This window comes from Pyrgilauda ruficollis, unplaced genomic scaffold (assembly GCF_017590135.1).
Source record: "Pyrgilauda ruficollis isolate IOZ18807 unplaced genomic scaffold, ASM1759013v1 scaffold24, whole genome shotgun sequence".
Classification (NCBI taxonomy): Eukaryota; Metazoa; Chordata; class Aves; order Passeriformes; family Passeridae; genus Pyrgilauda; species Pyrgilauda ruficollis.
The window spans coordinates 8,253,128-8,265,661 of NW_024523648.1; positions in this window are offsets into that span (position 1 = coordinate 8,253,128).

Here is a 12,534-nt window from a genome sequence, read left to right on the forward strand (position 1 = left end):
GAGATGCTTCCCCACTAGCAGCAGAGGTGAGGATCGGGCTGAGGCGTCAGGTGATTGCTTTAACGTTACGTTCATACGTGCTGCGATTGCTTCTCTGCCCAGATACTGCATAATCGACTGCACAGCATCAGCCAGGCACCACGTGGTATCAGCACAGATACGCTGCTGGCAAAGGCACTGAGGTTCTGCTGCTGAGATAAATATTCCTAAAAAATAACAAAAACCTCTCCTTGTAAAGAACAAGGACGGGTAGGGGTGAGAAGAGGGGAGCCATTTCTGTAAAGTGAAGTTAGCAGTGTTTATTAACTGGTGTAAGGTGAAATTCCCTCTGAGGTCACATAATTACCATGCTCCTTGCTGCCTTCTCCTAAGTCATTACTAGGGAGAACTGACTGTTTCACCAAACTCAAAATCAGGCAGGGTAAAAAGAGAGGTAGGGTAAAGCTAAGCAAATAAATCCTAGTATTGCTGACAGAATAACACAATTCTTACCACATATCTTTGCTGGATCTTTGAAAAACACATTTCTTTTCAACTGGAATCCACCAAATAGTCCTTCAGCATCCTTCTGGTCAGTGCAACAGCAGTGGCATCTGCTTCTTGGGGCATTAAACCTGCAAAAACACATTCTGAAAGATATTACTGAAGGACAGTTATTAAAAAAAAAAAATAAAGTACTTCTCAGGGAAAAGGTTAGTTAGGATTAGAGCTGCAGATTTTTACCCTGAATTTCAGCCAGTTCTGTAGAAATAGGTTACCAATGATTTACAAACAGCAAAAACCTAATTTAACAGCCAGAGCTCCTAGGTCAAGCTAGGAGCAGAAAAATTAATTTGCCTTGTAAACAGCAAGAGGGGAACATTAAGAGGGGAACAGCTGAGAGTAGAAAGATGAATCAATAATATGAATTTTTTTACAGTCAGCATAATATAACCTTTGAAGACATTGTCTCTGTCTGTATTTGCACTGTAGCAGAACAACTTGTGCTCCAATGTGTTAGCCAAACAAAGATTTGTATAAGCTGTGTCCACCAGTCATTGAAAAAAAATCCTACTGAATATTGAAAGTGTAGAAAACTATTTAATGTACTCTCTGAATATACAGAACTGACAGCCCAAATCCTTTATGTTTGCGTTTTTTGAGGGTTTTTTTGAAATGCATGAAGTTTTTATATGCATAAAACTACAAAGGATCACTTCCCAGAAGGAAAATATCTAGCTGAAAAAATTACTCATTGCTATTTCAGCCATGGATTCTTCTTCAGCACAGCATGGTGATAAAAATCAGTTGGGCAATACACTCATGATTAGTGAGTCAGTGGGAGCTGGTGGCAGCCCTGACATTGATCAATAATGTCAAGATTTTGAAACAGGTTGCAAAATAATAGCGGGCTCTGCAGATGCCACTGAATAAGCAAATATATTGGATGTAACTACCAACACACCCTTTTCTGTAAGTGATCCCTCATGATTTTTGTAGAAAGGACAAAAAGAAGCCAAAGAGTTGGTCACTGGGAGCAGTTTTATATGGAATTCTTAATTTATGCACTCTATCATTTAGTATGCTCCTCTTACATGAATAGTTTTGAACTTCTCAGCACTTCTTCCTTTTTGGCAGTTTCCAAACTCTTTGAGAATGTTTTGCAGTGGCAGCAGAGCCTTTGTATCTTGATTTTACAGGAAAACAGAAATATAATGATGATAATGTTTACTTTACTGGTGACAGTAAAAATCATGAGCTGACTGGACAGCTTGATCTATACTGCAAGGAGTCACCTTCCTTGTAACCTCCATTGCAAAAGACAAAACTCCTTGTAAGCTCAAATATACTTCCATTTTCTTCCAGATTCCTGTGTTTTCTGCTGTTTTCTGGGGGAAGTTAAATAATGGTAATGTGTGTAGAAATCTTTGCACATAATTTTAACCCATTATGTTACAGCTAGTAGATCTCTCAGTGACATTTCTAAAGCAATTTCTTGGATACTGCTTTGTCTCTTAACACTGAGAATGCATTGGCTGGTTTAGTAAATCAGCTAGCACTGGGAAAATGTGCAGTTTGGTTCAGTCAGTCACCTGAGTTGATGCGTTCCTGTCCTGCTGCTGTCTTAAGTGCACACAGCCATGATTAGGTGAAAAGATGATAAAATTCATGTAAAGGAATTATGAACCTTGTTGTTAAAAAACAGTAGAAGACTATTCTTAGGTTTTCACTTTATTTTTAAAAATTGAAGCGACAGCTTATGGCCTTGCCACATTGGTTTGCCTAGCTGGTATTTTGTCAAAGAAGTAGGACCTAATGTATTTTTCTGTTGCAGGCATAAAAAAAGAACCCATGATAGCTGGAAGCACAATGTATTTTCTTAGTCTGAAGGTGTACAAAAGATGGGTCAATCCTCTTCTGTCTTGGAGAGCAGATCACATAGCTTGTCCTCCCAGCTCTGACAAAAGTCTTCTGCTGGCTTTAGTTGTCTTTGGGTCAGATTCAAAACCTGCATCTCTTATTTGCAAATTGGAAATGCTAATAGATATCTATAAATGGAGAGTTGCAACAGAAAAATTAATTAATATTAATAACACATTTTGAGGTCATTGCATTGAATAATTAAGTGATGCAATTAAAAATGTTGTCTGCTTTTTCACTCAGTACAATTCAGTTCCTCTTTTGCTGTTGAGCTGACTGTGTTTGCTTTTGATTTCTGTGTTTGGATATCTTAAACACCCTGACTGTACAATTCTAGCAGTTGCATTGTAGGTCACACACACACAAATTTCTCCAGATGAAATCAGTGGTGTGGTATAGTGGTGTTTCTGCTTTGCTACCAGTGGAGAAATGGGTTTTAGGTTTTTGCCAAACTGGCGTGTTAATTGGAGCACTTATATGAGTATTATCCCAAGCATTTTACTTCTATCCTTATTAAAAAAGTCTTTCTGGACTTCAAAGCAGGAGGGCTGTTAAATTAACTTAGACAGATGAGAGAGTGGGATTTTCTTTAAATTGGGCTGCAAATCACAGTATTGAAGCTTGAGGCAAAATGACTTGAATGTAAATCATCCTCCAATGTTCTTCCTACTGTTCTCCAGTATGTGCCTCCAAGGATGCATATGTTTCCTCACAGGTGACAAACTTGGCTAGGCAAATAACACACAGGGTGTCAGCATAAAAAATTCCAGTCATTTTATCTCAGCCATCTGTAATTTAAGTGTTCTCACAGTATATACACTGTAGTGGGAGAGTATCTGCATTTTGATACAGATTACCCAGGGTAGTTGTGCAATAAAGATCACTGGTTGCATTAACCAAAAAAGGTCCTAAATTTGAAAGAGACTTTGTTTCAAGGAGTGTAAGTTTCAAAATTTTCCCAACACTTCAGATTTCATTATTATTTTATAAGAACCCATAGCTTGAATACATATGCAACCTATTGCATATTACAATTTCCAGAGCTGGCTGGTAATATTATTGAAAAATATGTTTTAAATGCACATGAATACTTTTTATTACTTCAAATGTGGACTTGAAATATTTGGATAACAACCATTTTCTCAGAGTTTCTGCACTTCTTATCTGAGCTAATCTGGAAACTTTATTTCAGACCCACAGAAACAAGTCCCCTGAAGCTCACTTATGTCAGGACATGAAGGTTCCAGCAGGTTCATGGTTTGACCAAACCAGTTTGTGTTTCTTTTAGAGAGAAAAAGAAAATACTTGGACTTGAGGACTTGAGCAATACTGATTTTTTATGTTTGTGTACATATATATATATATCTATATATATCTATACATCTGTATATATCCTGGGCTGCATCAAAAGAATTGTGGCTGGCAAGTAAAGGAAGATGATTTTTTTCCCTTGACTATGCTCTCATGAAACCTCACCTGTAGCAGTGCATCCAGCTGCGGTGCCCCCAGCATAAGAAAGACATGGAACTGTTGGAGCAAATCCACAGGAGGGCCATGAAGTTGATAAGGGCACTAGTGCAACTCCTCTATGATGACAGGCTGAGAAAGTTGGGGCTATTCAGACTGGAGAAGAGAATGGAGACCTCATGGCAGCCTTCCAGTATCTGAAGGGGTCCTACAGGGAAGCTGGAGAGGGACCCCCCTCCATCAGGAACTGCAGTGGTAGGATGAGGAGTAATGGGTTCACACTGAACGGGGAAATTTAGGTTGGATATTAGAAAGAAATCCCTTACTGTGAGGATGGTGAAGCACTGGAACAGGTTTACCAGAGAACCTACTGATGAACCATCCCTGGCAGTTTTCAAGGCCATGTTGGATGGGACTTTGAGCCACCTGGTCTGTGGAAGTTGTCCCTGCCCATGGCAGGGTGTTTGAAACCAGATGAACTTCAGGGTCCTTTCCAAGCCAAACCATTCTGTGATTCTATGATTCTGTTTCATGAAGATACTACATTCCTACTTAAACCAGGCAGTGCTTTAGCCAGTGTAAAGGGTTGTGACAGAACACAATTTAAATGCATTACACAATATACTTTTCACTTAGGTGGTTTTCCCATTGCTAATGTTGTACAGAAGTTATTTATACTTGAAACTGGGAAATTGTGATTCAAAGTGGTGCGAGTCACAGCAAGAGTGTATTCGATTTGAATCGTGAAGCCATTTTAAAAGAGTTTCCCTGCACAGTCAATTTATTGTGTAGTGCATATGTGCTTGGCACTTCTGGAGTTGAAAGCCTGCCCATATTTTTACATCTCCAGCAGCTGCAGAAAAAGCAAAGGACTAATCCTGAGCCTGTGTCACTGGTGTAATGTTAGCGCTCTGAGTGAGATGTCTTGTGCTGGTAACTCATATTCCTGACCGGAACTCATATAATATTCAGCAGAGTTACTGAGACTTTGCTATAGGATATTATGGAGCTACTTGACTGTAGAACATCCTCATTTTTATTGTTTGATTGTAAAGCATGCACACACTGCAAAAGATCATTTTGATAAAATTACTGAATTTATTTGTTTTTCTAATCTAAGTAAGTGTTGTAGAGTAGATCATGCTGGATCTCTTCCAGTCGGGCCAGACTTCAACCTCTTGCTCTCTGCCAATATACAGTCTACAAGTGTTCAGATTCCTAATACTTAGATAAATACTGGAATGCATACTTCTTCTTTTCTATTCTCCTTTCTCTGTATAAAAAGTGAAAGTCTTCTCCAAGGGCCAAGAAATTTGGCTATGTGTGGAACAGTATTCAAATGTGTTGCTTAGATCAACCTCAAAAATGACACTGTTGAGTCCATCCAGACTGGAATCTGAGGAATTTTCTCAGGTTCTGTATAAACTTCCTGCCAGATGGTATGGAAAGTTTGGATAGTGTGTGGGATTGACAGTTTATTTGAGAGGTAGATTAAAGTGATAATGGTATGTGCTATAGGGTTTTCTGGTATTTTTTAACAGCTCTCAGGAAAGTTTATATGCTTCATTTAATGTTGTTAAAAAACCCTCTCCTCTAATTCCTTAGCTTTTCCATTTTTATAATCTATTTTTTCAATCCAGAGGAGACAACATTATGTTTACCCTTTTTTTTTCCCAAGAAAAGCATAATGTAATCCCAGAAATGCAGAAAAGCATAATCCCAGAAGCATAATGTAATTTAATGTTTACATGAATTAGCAATTTAACCACAGTGTAATAATATTTTATTTATGTAATTGTTACTCAACTCCTATTTTCAAGAAAAAACAAAGTGAAATATATTTAGGTAATTTCCATACTTCATAGAAAAATTTTTAAACTCCTTCAGCAAAACTCTCTTCTCCTCTCCTTAGTGGAAATACAATTTTTGTGAGTAAGCATCCTCCTCAAAAATAATAATAATAATACTGTAATATTTTTTCAAGAATAGTGCCATTAGCCAGTTAATGTTTTAGTTACAGCATGCATGGCAAAGAGGGAAAGACTTTACTGTTGTTTTGTCAACTATGGTATTAATAGGATGTTTCAGATTTGCTTACTCACTTTCCACGAGCTGTTGTTGAAATTTCAAGTCTGAGGATCATTTCTTTGGTGTTACTCCATATTCAGTATGTCATGAGATGGAATATCATCTCAAAGACTGTTTAAAATCTGGGATCTGACTCCGTGATGTCTGGGTCTTCCATGGCCTCTGGATATTCTATCTTTGTCTCTCCAGTGGTCTGACACAGAAAGCAACGGCAGATGTGGTACACATTTAAAAATTGCTTAAGCACCTGTAGTGTGTTCAGTGACTATAACACACCTATCCATGGGCTGGCATTGCCTTTGGTCAGGATACCACTTAGTCATGTGCCTATTCTTAATGGAGTTTGGGATCCTGCCTTCTTTTGCACCATGTGTCCCTTGATTACAGCAAATTTATCCTCCTATTCCTTTAAGCTGTTTCAATTATTTTTTAATCTGTGTATTGCTTTAAAGAGCTTAGCAATAGCCTGCATGAATAACCAGTATAATTTTCTCCTGTAACAAAGCTGCCAAATCCTCACAATATATTGCCCAACCATCGCCTGTTGTGTCCCAGCTAGCTCATGGCCTTTCAACATCCAGGCAGCCATGCTAATCCAGGCTGCCTTTCCAAAACCAGACACACCGGGATCAAGCCTACACAATGCTTTCAGCTTTCAAATTTGAGAAATAGCATGTTGGTTTTTTTGTTTATTTATCTAAGGGGGTGTTATTATTTTGGTATTACGGGATATAACACTTGTTAGACAACAAGAATAAAGGGAACATCTGCTTAAACAACTTCCACGTTCAACAGTTTTTGAAAAATGGTATGACTTTCTCTCTAAGGGAATTCCTTCCATACCTTTGACATCCTGGAGAAAATCCTCAGTGCTGTTCTTGCACTTATTTCCCTAGGATATCCCAGCTCTGGATCATGACACTGAGTAAGTGGAGCTTGATCTGTTGGAAGAGTCTGACTCTGCACTTTAAGAAGTAGCTTTAATTTGTACTAGAAATAAATTTGCGTTCCTTACACCCCAAGTTTGATAATGAATAGTCTTGTGCCCTGTCTCTCTTAAACAGGCCACAGCATCATGCCTCGCTTCTCCCAAGCAAGACATAACCACTCTACTACCTTTTCCCCTGCTTCGCCTTTCACAATCTTCTACAGCACATGCCGCAAACAGGACAGATCCTTACAGCCCTTCTCCTTCCTCTGCACATTGGGACCAGCTCTCCCAACCAGACCTCCGTGCTTGTGTCCCTCTATTCTCCCTTTCAGGCCCATAACTTTATCCCAGCTAAATGTGATCTGGGTTTAATTCTATTAACAAACCCCAACCTCTTATTTGATTTTTTCTGGTTTTGCAAAAAGAGGAGAGTTTTTCTGGGTGTAAAGCCTTTATTATACACAGTACAGTGGAAAGTAAAGGAATACATTAACATGCTCACCAAGGTCATGAAAAGTCTGTGTTTTGCCTCCTTCTCCCAGTAAGGTCCCAAGGCTGTTGCACTATTTCTTGTCTAGCTAAGACAAGTTTGTGCATCCTTCTGAACTTTGACTACATTAAAATAATGGGATAAGAATTTAGAAATTTTGTTTGATAATTTTCCATAGCTTTTATTGAAAAAAAATTGTGATTCATTTGAGGAATGACAACACAACACTTTTATCCTGGTCTACTCTGGAAAGACATAGATTGATACCAGAGTTTTCTGCATCCCTTTTTCTGAATTGTTTGTGGATCAAGCTTGCCATGGTGTGAAGAGTTGCTCAAGAAGACTTCAGTTAAGCCAGACCATCTCCAGCTGTCAAGCTGAAGGAAAGGAGCTGAAGAATCTTAGCCAGGTCTTGAGTCTTTGCGCTCCAAATTTTCTTCTGCCAACCCATTTGCACACAGGTTACCCCATCTCTGCCCCTTAACTGTGGCCTACAAACATAAACAGCCCCACTCCCAAACTTTTACATGGAAAGCTGCATATTGTCCCCCAGATGCCACCTAGACTACCTCTACACAAAGCCACCCAGTCCTCTAGGCAGCCAAAACATTCCATGAGCTGGGGCAGCCTTGCAGTTGCCTGCACAGCACAGTTGAGAAGGCATGAGTTAAAGTAGAGGTGGGTTTGAGGGCTGGGTGTCAGTGTGGCATTTACTAAGTAACCAGGTTCTCGCTGGGAGAAGATACAGGACATTAGAGACAGAGACACTGCTTGGAAGATGAGGGAAATAAAATCTTGTGGTCCCCTTGCTTCCTCAGTTTGAGTGACACAGATAATCTAGATGTTGGGGACATGGTGAAGCACACTGTCATTGTCACCCCAGCATGTTGTTACCTGAACCCTGAAGGCAGCCTGGAACTCAAGCTCGGAGTTGTGCCAGCCTCTCCATTCTCACAAGGGTGTTCTCTCTTACACATTTGGTGCTTCTGGCACAGAGAGAGTGAGTGCTCCATTATGCTCCACGTGGCTTTTAATTTTACTTTCTTCATACCAATATCCAAGTGCAAGTCTGAAGTGATGGATCTGCTATTTGCCACTAACAGCTCAGCCTCATGGCTCTCTTGGGAAAAATTGTGCATTTGGAGCACTGCTTTGTTTTAATAGGTTTTGGTTTTCTTTTAATAGGATCTTGTTTCTGTTCTATATATAAATAAACCAAATATGTGTATATTTGTATGTATAAATCTGTGCAAATGTAACTAAAGTTTTGGGATTTTTTTTCCAGAGAAGGCAAGGCTCAAGAGGAATATCTCTTTTGAAAGGCAGGGAGGATAATATTTAAGGTGGTTCTTGGTGGATGCAAGAGTTCATTCTTCAGCCTGAGGCACTGTCCTGAAGATGATATTTGATGGGTGGACTTTATTCTCACAGTGGAAATTGTCACTTTTTCTTAGGAATGGAGTTTTAATGGCACTCTTTATGTCTTATACAAATGCATAAGTAACTGTGCTATTCTTCCCACCTGCTTTTCAACATCAAAAGCCCCAGAATTACTGTTAAAAAGTCTAGGCCCTTGATAACCATCATCAGCTGGGATGCTGCCAGTGGTAAAAAAGTTATCCGCAAGCTCCATCAGTAAGCTGATGGAATTGACTTCAATATGAGTTAAATGAATTAAAAAAAAAAAAAAAAAAAAAAAAAAAGCAGGTTTGCATTTGAGGCATAAACTACCTGGGAGTGAGAAAAGATTACTGTAATATATTAAAAGAATAGCTTCCTATCTGCCCTGATACATTGTAATTAACCTACATGAGGCCAGAACTATGTATTATACATGAGCTAAGAGCATCCAAGCTCTCTGTAGACTAGGCAACTTACCTACTTGTGTTAGCACAGGGCTGTGGTTTGGATTTGTGCTGAACACAGGGTTGATAATACAGAGATGTTTTTGTTAGAACTGAGCAGGGCTCACACAGAGTCAAGGCCTTTTCTGCTTTTCTTACTGCCATGCTGGCCAAGATGCTGGGGGGACAAGGGAGGTTAGAGAGAGAAACAGCCAGGACAGGTGACCCAAACTAACCACCAGGGTATTCCAGACCATATGACATCATGCTCAGAATATAAAGTTGGAGGGGAAGAAGGAGGAAGGAGAGACATTTGGAGTGATGGAGTTTGTCTTCCCAAGTAACCACTGCAGGTGATGGGGCCCTGCTCTCCTGGAGATGGCTGAACACCTGCCTGCCCATGGGAATCAGGGAATTGATTCCTTGTTTTGCTTTGCTTGTTTCCAGCGCTTTTGCTTTCCCTATTAACCTGTCTTTATCACAACCTGTGAGTTTTCAAGCTTTTAACCTTCTGATTTTCTCCTGAATCCAGCTGGTGGGGGAGTGAATGAGCAGCTGCCTGGGGCTTGGTTGCTGGCTGTGCTTAAACCATGACCATGCAGTCATGCAGCACCTCTGAGTATAGACTTTAAAGTCCTTCATTTTAAACAATAGTCTCGCAATCTGCAATTGCGATATACTGCTGTAAAATATCTTTACCATGCTCTGTATTACCTCTGTGGCCACTCATACCTCAGTCGGCTCTGAAAGGATATTGCAAACAAATTTTGTTTAGTTTTGCTTTATACTTCTTCAGCACAATAATATGCCTTCTTACCAGGTTAGCAAGCACTCCCCGCTCTTCTGGTATTACTAACATTCCCTATTCAATTCCAGTTATCTCTGTCAATCTCCAGCTTTTCAATCACACTCAGAGATCTTTCCATAATTCCTGGCTGGGCCACTGCTTTTAATTCCCTCCCCATGGAAGTTATACTGTGCGCATAGGATTCCAAGACACAAAATATGGATGTTAACACTTTTATCTGCACTGATGAAGATGCAGATCTGCAGATCTGATCCAGACCAGGTGCAATAACTATAATGTTAAAATTGCTTATCATTGTCTGCAAATGGAAGTGTGTAACTACAGGATTCATAATTCACATTACATGAGAAGGACATACAAAGTTGATGCAGTGTGAAATAATCAGGTTTTATTTCTTTATGCTTAATAAATATGTTTTAGAAATACTTTGACTTGTAGGTAGGCCATTTTGTGTACTGTGTTTAGGACACAATGTGAATGAAAATCAAAAGGTGACATCTCTGCATCTCTGAAGTTCTGAGGAGAAATTATATGGAGAATGCTCTTCTAGCTTGGGTAAGTTTCCATTACTTGGATAGTCAGTCTTGACAGGAATTGAGATACAAACTGATGTGAAAGAAACTTGCAGTGTGCCTTTTTATCTGCTTATCTATCCCTCTGTAAAATTCCTTTTTCCTGACACTACCTCCCTTAAACCCCCAGCCATGCTCACAAATTCCATGCAGATGTGTTGCCAGCCTGTGCATTGTCTCATGGTTGATGGGGTTTGGGAACAGGAGGCTGCAACCAGAGCCAGCCAGCTTACTCCTCCTACAGTAGCACACAGGCAATTTCTTAAAAAGAGTAATAAACGTGCAGTTTTCTCTGATTCTTAGTAGAGTGCATGGAAATGAACAAAGAAGGACTGAAGTGACAGAGGTAGATGTAGATCTGTACAGAAAAGAGAGTAGATGAATGGTGAAGCCCTTTCATTCATAGGGATGATTCTCCTTAAACACACAAAATATGGACTATATTTACTATTCCAGACTGAGCAGTGACACACTGAGGTCTAAGGCCAACTTCAGCTCCCTGCTTTATTTTAAAAACTGTGATTGTGTGGTGTCAGCTGGCACTGTCCCCTCTAGATGTGTGTATGCACAGGGGGAGAGGCCCTGAGCATGCAGAGGTGGTTTAGGCTGCATCCCCCAAAGGGGCAGGTACTGCACAGGCTCCTGTGTCAGCAGGTGTCAAAGAATCCTGATGTTTCTAGGGATGCATTTGGGGCCAGACAGGGGCCATGAAACCTCTGCCCAGTCCAGAACACCTTTATGTTAGGGAAGAGCAGAAGGCTGCTCTGCTGTGGGGAAGAGCAGAGCTTGCTGGAGGTGCTTTACAACTCTCCCAGGATGTCTCTGTGATTTCAACAAATCTAGCTGCCCCAAGCATAGCCCCACTACATCCAGCTGCACATTTGCATGCTGGCCCACAACAAAATGAACCACATTTTTATGTTTTCCTTGAGTTATCCAGTGTTATGAAACTCATTTGGATTTTGGAAAAGGCCATGGACTTCCTGGAGATCTGGAGTAAGGAAACAGCCCAAGTATGCCTTAACCACAGATTTTCATAACTGTAAAACACTCAGGTGTAGATCAAAGAGATTGAAGGAGAGGCATCAAACGTGCCAGTGCCAAAAAAAAAAAAAAAAAAAAAAAAAAAAAAAAAAAAAGGGGAAGAGCGTTGCAGACAAAAACTGGAGGAAATCAACATTGCCTCTGTCAGTGTATTTCCTATCAGTACTTGCCTTCACAAGCTGGGCAGATCCTGCACTACAAACCACTTGAGGAAATGCATGTCTGGCTTTGAGGGTGTGTCCTAAGCACAGGCAGCCATACCTCATACCTCCACTGTCTGGGCTGCCAGGCAAAAACACACTGGGCCTCTCCCATGGACAGGCACATGGCCTTCCTTCCAGGCAGCACCCAAAGAAAAGCACAGATGGGACAGGCAAGGGGGCCTGGTTTGCATAAACCAGTCAAGGAAACAGTGAGCAAAAGACTCAGCATCTTCCACTAGTGAGGCCCAAACTAAAAGGTAAGCCAAAGTTAGGGTTTTGGATACTTGTTTGCACCTGCTTGGTAAACGATGCCCTAGATATGAAGGACAAAGTCAGGGACCCTTCTGTTTTCTCCCTTTTGAAAGTGAGGAGTGCAGCACAGCTCTCAAGTGGCTGAGTCATGAATCAGAAGACTTAAGCAGCAGAGTACAGCAATAAAACATAAAATCAAGCAATTGCCATCTCTGAAACAGGGACTTTCCAGAATGGTTGGGAATCTTCATTATTTATGCTACACAATTAAATATTCACCATTTCCTGCTAAATTTAGGTTTGTTGAAGTAAACAATGATGCATAAGGGCAGAACTGGACAATTCCATTTTTAGGTATTAATAATTCAGAACCATATTTGAAAACAACAGAGGCATATGTACAATACATCATAGAGGTTTTTATTATATCCACCC